Source organism: Hydra vulgaris, chromosome 09, assembly GCF_038396675.1.
Source record: "Hydra vulgaris chromosome 09, alternate assembly HydraT2T_AEP".
In the NCBI taxonomy this organism is placed as follows: domain Eukaryota; kingdom Metazoa; phylum Cnidaria; class Hydrozoa; order Anthoathecata; family Hydridae; genus Hydra; species Hydra vulgaris.
Window position 1 is genome coordinate 44,096,841 of NC_088928.1, and position 12,978 is coordinate 44,109,818.

Below are 12,978 nucleotides of genomic sequence, written 5' to 3' on the forward strand. Positions count from 1 at the left end.
TTTCTTTCTCTTTTTCTGTTTTTTCTTTGGTTTATTAGATTCAATTATTTGAACATCATCTGTAACTTTTCTATGTAATTTTTGTATGTCAAAGTTTTCTAGCTAAACGATGTTCCGCGGTGCTCTGTAATAAGATCGTAAGTACTTCTTGGAGCGCCTAAATAACAAATAATATAAAAAAAAAATGCTTTTTTAAACGTTATATCTAAAATATTAGGAAACCCTGTGGGTGCCCATGTGTGCCTAAACTTTAATTGAGATTTATTTGCAATTTATTTTATATTTAAAAAGCAAATGAAAAAAAAAATTGTAAATTATTTCTAGTTACTCGGTGCAGTTAAGACAACTTTTAAATATTATAGCGTATGTATGTTATTTTGTTGACTTCGATATGTTTCAATTAAATTATCTGGTCTGTGAATTATGAAAAGACGAAAAAAATTAAAATGGTAAATTTTGCGGTATCATAAAATATAAATGTTTATAGCGAAAAAACCCAGATCGAAGATTCTTTTTTTAAAAAAAATCTTCTTAAAATCACAATCGCTTGTCCAAATTTTAATAAAATTTTAAATAAAAACGTTTTTTAGGTGAAATGAACATTATAGTTTAACAATATGATCTGTTCTGATTGGTTTTTGGCAATTTTTCTTAACTACAATCTCTTTCTTGGTCGGAATTCTTGTATTTTTTGTGGCTGCTCATAGGTTTACAATTATTTGAAGATAATACGAATAATTTGTAAATTTATGAGCAGCCGTAGCGCAGTGGTTAGAGTTCTGGCTCAGAACCCAGAGGTCCCGGGTTCGACGGCGGCTCTCGTCCAATAAGCGACATTGGTTAAAAGGAGGCGTGAACCTCTAGCTAAATGCTCTCCCGCGGTGCTTCGCGATAAGACTGCAAGGACTTCTGGAAGTACCTAAAAACAAAAAAAATCGCCTTAACTACACCGAGTATGTAACTTAAGTTACAGTCAATCGTTTTACAATAAATGTATTTGATGGTTTAATTGCAATTTTTTGAAAATATAACGTATCACACTAATTTCATCTTTTAAAAATACAATTTTTTCACAAGTTTAAATATGTATTTATTGAGATATATCTTTTTTCTAACTTTTTAGCCTATTACCTATACAAAAGTTATGGAATATTTTAATTAAAACTAATAATTTTAAATAAAAAAATTAAGACGAAGTCAGGGCAAAAAATATTCCGGATACTTTTCGTTAATATTTTCCGCCTTAGTAAAATATGACTCTGATGAATGCTGAAATAAATACATGGTTGGCATACGTTAACAGCTCTAATGTGTGTCGATATATTTTTTAATTTCTGCGGCATTATTAAATAAAATAAAGATAAATAATAGAACAGAACCAAGTTTGAAAGCTTATAATTAAAACACACACACATTAGTGTGTTAACTTGCCTCTATACAGTCTGTTTTCTAATGGTATATAATGAGGGACTCTCCCAAATTATAGAGAACTATTTTTATATTTGTACATATACACAAGTCTTCTCGGGTGGAAATAAAGGCCTTGATGTTATAGGCCAAAAGATTTAAGTCAACTTTTATAAATATTGACTATGTTATGCTATTTGCATAAAACGCTCGAAAGGAAACGTTAAATTAGATCTCTAATGAAGCTAAGATCATTACTTTCAACCATTTTCTGCAACATTGAAAACGATTAAGAAATAAGTGGGAGGTAAATAAACATATCATCCTGACCGGTTTACTGGTTCGGACTTTCTAGTAGTTACAAATGCCCCTGCTGCCCCTCCACCCCACCCCCCGGTTGCTACGGGTCTGCTATTACAATTGTATCCAGTTTAAATATATTTACATAATGGAAATTTGGTTAAAAGCTGGCAGTTGATCAGTTCGCACAAAATGAGATCGCAAAATAATCGTTAAGCAACAGTCAGAGACATTTAAATCAAATTCTGAGTTTTCTAACTTGCTCGCATTTTGGTGTTGTAAGTTTTGATAATTACTACTATGCCTGTAGCAATTTATAATGATGGTTTACACTATTGCTTGCCGTTAATTTTTGACTTGTTACTTAAAAATTGATTACAGACTAATAACATAAATTTTAAAATTAAAGAATCAATAATACTGTGATATTAATGAAGAATATTCGAATTTTTTCTAAAGCAGTGAAATTAACTTAAATTTCAAACAGAAATAAAATGGCTTCATAAATATAGAAAATGTATATTTAATATACATAAGCTCTTACAAATGATAATAAAGAAGGTAATAAAAACGAAATTTATGTACAAAATATTTACAAAGTAGAAAATTAATTTATAAAAATTTAGAATTATCTCAAAAATTTAAAACTCTATTTTTACAGAAAAAAAAAAAAAATTCTTAACTCTTTAAAAAATATATAAGTTAAGAATTTATTTTTATTTTTCTGTTTTTAAGTTCGTCCTCATATTCTTTGGCGTATTCACGAACGCCAATTTCTCTGCGTTGTATCCAATATCCGAGCAAAAGTAAGGATAATAGTAATATAAAATTATGATGATATCTTGAACGTAAGCACTTCCAAAAATCATAAAACTGACCTTTAAGAATAATAAAATTGAATTAATTAAAAACAAATTAAAACAAAAATCAATAACTAAACGCAACGCTGCCTCTTAGCTTCTGACATTACAAAAAGAATTCATCGCGGTATAATATCAGTGTATATATTTTTATACATATTTAAAATTTTTAAAACCAATATAATTTTCGCGGTTTATTTATTTCAAAAACTGGTTAGAAACATAATTAATAAATAAGCCTATATCGAAACACTTACCATTAAAAACAACAACGTCTATATCTATCACTGAAGTGCACCGATTAACTTCATATAAAAATTGATAACGACCTTCGTCATTCAAAGAAACATTTTTAATTTTGAAAATTTTTTTTTAGGAGTATCGTTAGTGTTAACAAGGTCTAGCGTTTTCTTCTCGTTTAGTTTATTTACAAAACTCCATTTTGATGACCCGTAATCGTTTGTTTTTATCTCCATAGAGATGTAATTGCCTTCTTTAACATAAATGGTTTGTTCGGTCAGCAGTTCTACACTGGTATCTATAAAAAATTCATTTTGTAATATAAATTGTGCAATTTTTTTTAACTTTTTTAAATTTAGAATTGATTTATTAAATTCAAAATAAAAATCGAAAGTAACTGTATACCTGGTACAATTAGTTCAAACAAAAATGTTTTCGTATATTCCGAAGATTGTAGCGTCAGATTATATATTCCGCTATCAAATAAGTTTACATTAAACAAAATTAAGAAAGCATAGTCGATGAGTCTGCCGGCGTGAATACAAGTGGCGCCCATCTTTCGTCCAAGTAACCTTTGATTTACGCAAAAATGATGCTAAATTCAAATCATTAACGTCGAAAATAGTATTTTCCCCCATACAAGCAATTTGCTTGAAGAATCCTTGCACCGCTAAAATAAATAATCAGATAATACTATCATACTAACGTATCAACGAGAAGCAGAACAATAGTTGCTCAGTTATACTATGCTGTTATATAAATATATGTATGTATATATATATATATATATATATATATATATATATATATATATATATATATATATATATTCTTTACTATTTAAGGGCTTCGTGATAAAGTCATCACAATCTTCTTGAAGTCATGCCAATATTATATTATAAATCTTATTGTAAATAATACTATACGGCAAATAAAATTATAAATATATACATATATATATATATATATATATATATATATATATATATATATATATATATATATATATATATATATAAATTTATAAAAGGTTATACAAACTTTCTTCGTACAAAAGTTTTGCTGGAAAGTATTAGAATATTATAATCACTAATATCTGCTTCAAAGAACATTTTTGGCTAGTAAATAATAAATCAAAGGAACTTACTGTAATTGATGCCAAACCAATAGCAAACTAAATGAACAATATTAAAAACCCACATTGTAGTAATTCTTCTATTACTACAAACAAGCTGATTCAGCAGAAACTATTACTACTAAAAGTATGACAACAGAATGACTGCAAAAACTCAAATGATTTTTTTTAAATCAATCCTCTTAAAAGCATCAATTTGACGTCGGGCAGTGACGTCAAATTACAGGTCTTTGTAGAGGCTTTAAAGCCCTTAGGAGTTTAAAGAGACTAAATTTGCTTGATCGAAATTTAGTTTTCATTTACGCAACTAGTTTTTTTTATTAAAACTTTGATTTTAAAATTTTAAGTAAACGTGAACTAAAATAAAATAAAAAACTACAAGAAAAGATGTTGCGTTCTAAATTGTGAAAAGTTCCAAACTTTTCTTCGAATTGTATTCGTTATGTTTTTTTTAAGTATTATTAATAAAAAATGAAACTTTTTAAAAAACATTTAAATATGGCAAACTTTTCAAAAAAAGCCAATGTATTTAAAAATAGATTCAGTATATTTATAAGAAAAAGATCTGAAAAAAATATTCTCTTGACAAGAGTTTTGTTATCGATTATTTTCTGTTCAACAGAATTCAACTTAAAAAATTATTGTTTGCGTGTGTTTCTTTAGAATTTCTTTAGAATTTAGAGTTTTCACTTTTTACTGTTACTGTAAAGTAGATTATCACAAACAATTATTTTTACAATTATCATGATAACTTATTATTTTCTTAGAGTACATAAAATTTTAGATTGTATTTTCTAACTTTTATTTATTAATTTTAATTTTTCATTATTATAGTTTTTATAATTGTTATTATTAGTAGTACTGTTGTTCTTATTATTATTCTTTTTATTATTATTATTGTTATTTTTGTATTTCTTCTTATCATCATTCATATTAAAATTAACATTTATTAAAATTTTTAATGAATTTTTTGTTTGGTTTCTTTGTTTATTCATTTATTTATTTTATAACTTTATTCTTTACGGTTGCGTTAATAGCCTGGACTAATTTTCAAAACTATATGAGACCAAACTATTTTCTGTAAATATGTTGTTATTATCTTGTTATTAAGCCTTTTTTTTTTTTTTCGTAAATCAAAAAACTGTTAATTAATTATATATAATACAAAAACTTAAAAACAAGTTACAATGCATGGTTCCTCTTCCAATCGTTGATTATATGGTGATTAGAGAAAAAAAAAGACAATTAAGATATATTTTGAAAAATAACTGGGTGGCTACCATTTAGGGCCCCACCCCAAAACCTGTCATTAAGGCCTAAAATTTTAAAAACTTTTACATAAGGTTTTTATTTGAGGTTAGGAGAACTGGATTTGTAATGAGTATTTTTTAGTTTCCAAACGCGCTTCTTATGGTTAGAAAATAAAGTAAACTGCCTCATTACTAGCATTTTTTCTGAGCTGTTTCTGGTATTAAAATGGGCTAAAGTTTTGTAATTTTCATAAGATTTATACAAAAACGTGCTTGGTAATAATAAAAAATTAAAAATAAATAAATGAGCGGCAGCCACTAGCATTCTCTGGAAAAAAGAAGTTATAGTTATAGATTTGTAAATAAAGTTTTAACATAATTACAAAACATAAAAACATTTTTTATTACAATTTTTTTTAACTTTCTTAAGTAGTGAAAAGTATTTTTATATTACGTACTAAATAAGTCGTACAAATGAAATTAATTGTAGACCCCTAACAAGAATTTTTTGAGTGCAATTTTTAAAAAGCGCCAAATAGTGCATGTAAATTACAACTAAAAATTCAAAGGCTTATGGAAACCAATAGACATCATAAGTTTCCAATCGAACTAAGATCACGGCTGTTTTTGAGTATACAAATCTTGTAGGGGAAGGTTGCATAAAATGATTCCTAAGATGGTATAACCTCTTTTACGGGTAGACTACTAATTTTTTTGGTTAAGTATATTCATACAAGTTCAACTCAGTTTTGTAGATTTTTGACGTAACCCAAACGAAAACACCTGGAAAATTCCTTTTGAGGGATGATAGTACATACCAATAGGAGTTCATAGCAATAAATCTTAAAATCAGGGATTACCGTCCGTGGGACTTTTTTGCGTTTAAAGTTCTAAATTAGAGTGAAATTTAGTTTAGTTAGTCAATAATTAGTTTTAAAAAAAACTTTATAAAACAAAAAATGTTCTACATAAAATTCTAAACAACTCTTATCTTATTCATTTTTTCCAAAATTTGATTAGTTTTCCTTGAAAAAACATTTTTCTATAAGTTCGAATATTCTTCTTCAACTTGATTCTTTGACATTTTTGTTCTTTCTTGTTACATTTCCTTTAGTTTTAGAGGAAACTGAAAAAAAAGCTTTGGATTATTCTTTGAAATCATTTTTGATCTGGGTTTTCCCCAAATTTACGCTTTTTTTAAGATGCAACTTAACAATCTGTAGCTATAACTTACATTGACTTGCTGAGACTAGATTTTTTTGCTATTGTATTCAATGACACAGAGAGAAGATGCTTGGAATAATCAGGATTCTCTGGATTTCTTTTGTATCTGTCCCAGAAGGGCTTGAAATTTGAGTGAAGAGCCTCAGTTGCTTGTTCGCTGAAAAGTCCTAGTCCCATATTTTTTCTCTTGATGAACTGAGGAACATGATGAAAGACAGCATGTACTTTGGGAGTAATAGAGACTGAAAGATTAATGTAGCTCTGTTTAAAGCTTTCAATTTTTGCTTCAAAATCAGGATCCAATGTGATTCTAAAACAAGATGTAACAACATCTTTGAACAGAGACAAAGTTTAAATAAATCCATCGGCCTGTTTGAAGTGCTTTTGCTCTGCAATTTGCTTCAGGCAATCTAATCTTCTCAGCAGCTTAAGGCAATCATTTCCATTAAAATAGCCCCTATGGAATGGTTGAATAGAAAGGTGCAGTGTGGTTGGCCATTGCTTTGCATCTGGTCAAAGATCGCAGAGGTTTTTGAAGAGATGGTTGACCACACCAAGAAGTAGATGAAGCCCATAGGTGGGATGGCTTCCAGCACAAGCATGTCATCATGAAAATCAAGCTAGGGCAGATGAACAACATTTTTGAAATCTCTCGACTTGCGAATGTCACCGCCTGATTTCATGAACTCTGCGAATTGCTTCCGAATTTGACCGAAGGTTCTTGGATGGCCACATCTGATGAGGTTTGTGTTCTCTGCCTTACACCAGCAGCAAGGGTGATTGCTACTATGTGATTGAATTCCACAGAGAATGTTAGCAAGGCTCAAATCACAGGAAATAACCAAAGAGTCTAGCAAAGACTTCTCATGGATTTTGATGAGACCAAAAATCTGCTTGACATTCTGGTAAGTTTCAGGTGTGTCTTGAGAGAGAGCAACAAGCATTTGCTGCTTGACACTTGTTGCTTTGGCTGAAAATGGAGAAGTTAGTTTCATGTTTTTTTTGAACAGGACTTTGTGGCTCCAACTCATTCTTTTCCAGTTCAATGTGAGTGAAACTGACCTTCAAAAATGATCCACCTCCATCTATTCCCAGCTTCAAGATGACTGAATCTCCAAAGTTTCTTGAAACTTGTCTGAGGACACTGAGGTCAATGAGACTATGGCAGTGCACAACCTCCCTGGTCTGGTTGAATTCTGACAGGTTTATGCTGCTAATTGTAAAGTGGTCTGCTACTTTTTGTCCTGCCTGAGCAAATTTCAGTTGAAAGTTGGGTTCTACCAACCGTAAGGGACTGATCCATCAGCTTCAGCAATTTTTTTCAAATTTTCATGGCGAGTCCCCGGTGTGCAGTTGTGAGGGAGTCCACGACCAATTAATGAAACACATTTGGTGCATCTCTTTTCAACGCTCTGGTTTTCAGGCTTGATTGATTTTTCAGAGGAGTCCTCAAGTTTGTTGCTCCTTTCCTCTCAGTTTAGCTATTTGGCAGATCAAACAGTCACAAATAAGTGATGAGCGAGTTGAAGGCTTTTTTAAGATGTTCTGAAAGTTGAAAAGTGTTGGAACTTTTTTCATGGAGCCATCCAATTTTCCAAGTTGAAATCTGCAGTTGACACAAATTCCTAATGGAACCCTGTCATCATTGAAGTCTAAATCAGGTTCAATGAATTGAAGAATCTTTTCCTTTGCTGCAACTGTCAGTTCTCTATCACTTTTTTTCATGCACACAACACATACAGATTTTCTGCATTCATCGTGTGTTTTTGATGCATTAGGCATTTTGGTCGTAATGAGTCAAAAGTTAAAGCTTAGTCAAGATTTCAAGTGCCATTTCCCAAAACAAAGCGTTGTTTTTCCGTGCGACTAGATGAGATCGTCAAAAAATCGTTTTTCAGTGTGACACGATGGTTGTAAAAGATATTTTTTCAGCGTGACATTATGGTAGACAAAATGCCGATTTTTTGTCTCGAATTTTGAAGGTTAAAAACGCGTTTTTGGGAAAATATGAATAAGATAAGAGTTGTTTAGAATTTTAATGAGAACATATTTTGTTTTATAAAGTTTTTTGTAAAACTAATTATTGAATTCGGAAAATAAAGAAAACTAACTTTCACTCTAATTAAGAACTTTAAACGCAAAAAAGTCCCACGGACGGTAATCCCTGATTTTAAGATTTATTGCTATGAACTCCTATTGGTATGTACTATCATCCCTCAAAAGAATTTTTCCGGGTGTTTTCGTTGGGGTTAGGTCTAAAATCTACAAACTGTGTCAGCAGTGTTATTTATTTTAATTTCTTGGTTGAATAGTTAATATTGTTTTATTGTTAAACAATTTACCATCAACAGTATAATTTTTTATTATTCAATATTTTGTAATTACGTAAGAACGAAACAAGATCATCAAAAATTTATTATATCCTAAATGTTTTATGCTTATCTACTGCTAATTCAATGGGTTATATGAGATTATACACAAGTTGTTATCGTGCTATTTAAATTATGATAGTACTTGGTTAGGAACTTCAACGTTTTTTTTTTTTAAATGAAAAAAAATCAAGTACCATAAGTTAGAGCTAAATAATAACGTTTAAGAACAAAACAGTTTTTTTGATTTAAAAACTTATCGTTATATTATTATTACTTGAAAACTTTTAAACCGCAAAACTTATGAGTTTTTTCTTTTGTATGACTTGACGTTTTAGCGATTCAACGTTTATAAGAATTGCATCAACGTTTCCATCACGTCCATTCTTTTACAAAAGTAACAATAAACAAGATCGTTATTATTCAAAACTAAGAATATAATAATAATAAAAACTATAGTAATTGGAATTTTAATGACTGGAAAACGACCCTCCTTTGACATAATGAATCTGCGGCAGTACTTTTTAAAAATATTTTATTTAATCGTAATGCAAAAAAATAAACTAATTTTAAAAATTAAATTTCCGTCTTGAAAATTGACGAGTGCTAAAAGAAATTTTTTTTTTTCTTGACAGTTAACTTTTTGGTGGGAGGCATATTTTGTGTGTGATCAACGCTTACCATTCAAAATTATGCAAACAATTAATGTAATGCTATAATTGATTTTGTTAATAAAAAGCACTAAATACTTTCAAAATATTTAGTTTTTAAAATGACCTTAATTTTTGAATCAAATTATCTCTAAAAATTAAAATCTCAACAAATAGTTTTGGTACTATTGTTAAGCTGTGGTTCTTCTTTTTGCAATAAACAAATAAAAAGTTATTGTATTTTAAGTCATCGGTTGAACAATGGAAAAACATACACCTAAAACTAGTTTGTCGGCATAAAACGTCAGATGTTTTTTCGTTAGCCATGTTTTATCGATTATCGATATTACATTCTAAGATGTTAAAGTGCCTAACTAGGTAAAGTTGCCTACCCTTAGGTAAGCAACTTTACCTAGTTAGGCACGGGAAAAAATATTTACGTTAAGGACGGCTGGGGTACTAAACTACCCCAACTAAAAATATAGGTTTTTATAGAAAATATGTTGAACTTTTTATATTAAAATGTGTGCTTTCAACAAAAATATCATTTTTCTCAATGCTTTTTAAATAAAAGTGATGCTTGAATTCATTTAAATAAAAACAAAAGTTATCTTCTAAATAAGGCAACTATTGTAAACAATTTTGCTATGAGCCTTGCAAACAGAATGGCTACATAATGCACATTTTAGACGGGTTTTTCTGTGATGAACACGAGGACACATATAGCATCTTTTTATGCGCTGCTCTTGAATTGGTTGACCTTGATTTAATAGGTTATTTAGTGCAATTACTTGGCGAAGATTATTATTTGCAACTATTTGTGGAAGATTGTCATTTGCATTAAGTTTTTTAATAAAACTTTTTGATAATTCTTTTTAAAATTCTCTACTTCTATGAGAAGCCCCATTTTTATAATTTGGGTGAATTGACAAGAATAAAATCAAAGCATTGTATGCTGCAATATCCAAAATATTACAAAACATTGTAAATGGCCATCAGTTGCACTTTCGGTGACTTAAACAGCACCTGATAACCTGGTCTAACATGTCAACTCGATCTTTATACTTGTTGTACCATAGAATGAAACGTGGTTTTTCATTATGGTCCAAAACAATATCATTAATGTGATGGAAGGTTGATAATAATATTACTGCTTTGTTTTTCTTAGGTACATAAGAAACTATAGTAGAGTCATTTGAAAACCAAAAATGCTAGTGTAAACTGATCAATGTAAGGCTGGCAATAACTTTTTTGGTATTTCTTTATTTTTTTTAAAGGTGCCATTGAATGTAATTTTACGTCCTAGCAATCCACGTGCAAGATGAATGTTTGTAAAAAAATTATCAGCTATTATGTGTCTACCACTTCCATTTAAATAATCAGTTAGTTCAAGAACTACTCGTGAACCTTGTCCAATATCACGTACTCCATTTACTCTACCAATATACGGTTGCAAGTTTATGCAGTAAGAGGTTTCAGCATCACATAATATCAATATCTTCATTCCATACTTTCCTGGCTTAGAACGCATAAACATCTTAAATAGACAACATCCCCTAAATGTAACTAGTTGCACATCGACAATAAGATATGCACTTGAATTGTAGTTGCTCTAACATTTAGTAATAAAAATTTCCATTATATTTCTTAAAGGTGCAAATTTGTTTTCAAACCGTCGTGGATTCTTATTTTTCTCTCATCAAATCGAATGCATTGTCGCAAGGTAACAAATCGATCTCTTTGCATTGAAGCCAAAAATATTGGTATGCCATCAATCTAAAGGTTTTTAGAATGGAACACTCCAGCTAGGAGAAGAACTCCAATTAACTCATAAAGCTCATTTACTATCGTGACAACCCATCCTTCTAGTCTTTTTTACATGCTTCAGCATTAGTGCAGTTGACAATAATTCTAATCATTTCTGGTGTTATAAAGAGTTTAAAGGCAGTATCCACACTTTGGCCGCAAACCTGAGCTGCAAACCTTGTTGGGCCAGTTGGTTGTCAAATAATATCGTGTGCATGTGGCTGAGCAGCATCTACACGTAGAAGTTCACTCCAAATTTTGTCACCATTCTTTGAAATCATGTTTTGATCTAAAATGACCTGAACAATTCATCACTTTCATCAGAGATGATAGCATCTGATTCATCGTCAGCTGTAATAATATCTTCTTCATCGTCTGTAAGGTTTTCATCAGCTGATCATCAATTGAAGAGAATTTATTAAACCAAAAATAATATTATTAACCTCTACTGCAGGATTTCTCGTTGGGCGACTCATGATATTAATTAGATTTATTCTAAAAAATAGTTTCAGTGTTTATCAAACAAAAAATGTGAAAAATATATAAAAATTTTAGACATTATTATTTTGCATCAATAATATAAATATTTTTGACATTAAAACAAAATATATGCAACATAAGCACACTATTGTTGTTACAGTGATTGTATATATATAATGCATGTATGGTATAATTTACTCATTAAAAAGATAAGTAATACTAATTAAAAATTACTAAAACACAAGCAAGTGTTAAACTAAACATAATTCATATATTTATTAATTTGTTAACTAAAAAATTAGAAAATTTGCATAGGGTATAAAATACCCTAACCATCTTTAAAATAACTAAATTTTCAACTATCAATATCATTGTCAATTTATTAAAACTAACAACTTCCTTAAATGGTAATAGAAGATTTTCTGAAATGGCAGTTCAAATAGACAAAATTTGTTAACGTGGCAATTAAAAATAAACTTTTCTGGGGTGGTAAAATACCCCGCTGTCCTTTAAGGGCTTAGATGATATGTTTTAAGACGCTTAAGATGAGATGCGGCTTTTTATCAAGAAAAACGCGTTTTTTTAAAGTTATTCTCCAAGGAGCTTTATTTTGGCATTTTAAGAGCGAAAGTTTTTTCAAAAAAATCGAACAGTATAGCAAACTGTTTTAGAAATAGGAAAGATTTATTGTTTTTTAAAATGGTTTTTATGTATTACTTTTTACTTTAGTATAATCGTTAAAGATACAATTTAATTTAATTTCTTTTTATGATTTTTTTCTGTTATTCTGAATTTTTTTGAGTTCCTTTAAAAAAGTTCATCTTAGGAAACTGGTTTCCTAAGATGAAATGATTGGGTATGTTGAAAATAACGCCACTTTTGGTATAAAGATTTTTTTTAACGAACTATTCATTTATGAATAGGTGAATGTTAAAAGGGCGGAAGTCCAACAATGTAAATTTTCCGAAATCAATGAAAAACTGCATTTTCCCCCATAGTAAAACTTTGTTAATGGTTTAATAATTTTTTTTCTGAAAAGGATAATCTTTTTCACCTTTAAAAAAAAAATTATTAAATTATTAACAAAAATTTATTACAGAATGAAATGTAGTTTCTTTTAGTTTCCCAAAAAATTACATTGTTGGACTTCCGCCCTTTTAACATTCACCGACTCTTACATTCTTTAAGAGGAAAGACTAAACTGTGATAACCTGCAAAAATTAATAGTCCAACTAGAGTATCAGTAAACTCAGCAAC

The 12,978-nt window shown here is 29.5% G+C and overlaps 1 long non-coding RNA gene across 1 annotated transcript; it reads right to left on the reverse strand.

Moving 5' to 3' along the window:
- Positions 1 to 2,249: 2,249 nt before the first annotated feature.
- On the reverse strand, positions 2,250 to 3,317 carry LOC136085109 (uncharacterized). Its single transcript, XR_010641085.1, has 3 exons — positions 3,213 to 3,317; positions 2,825 to 3,105; positions 2,250 to 2,585 (listed from the first exon to the last, which is right to left on the reverse strand). It is a non-coding gene; the product is annotated as an uncharacterized LOC136085109 (long non-coding RNA).
- Positions 3,318 to 12,978: the final 9,661 nt, after the last annotated feature.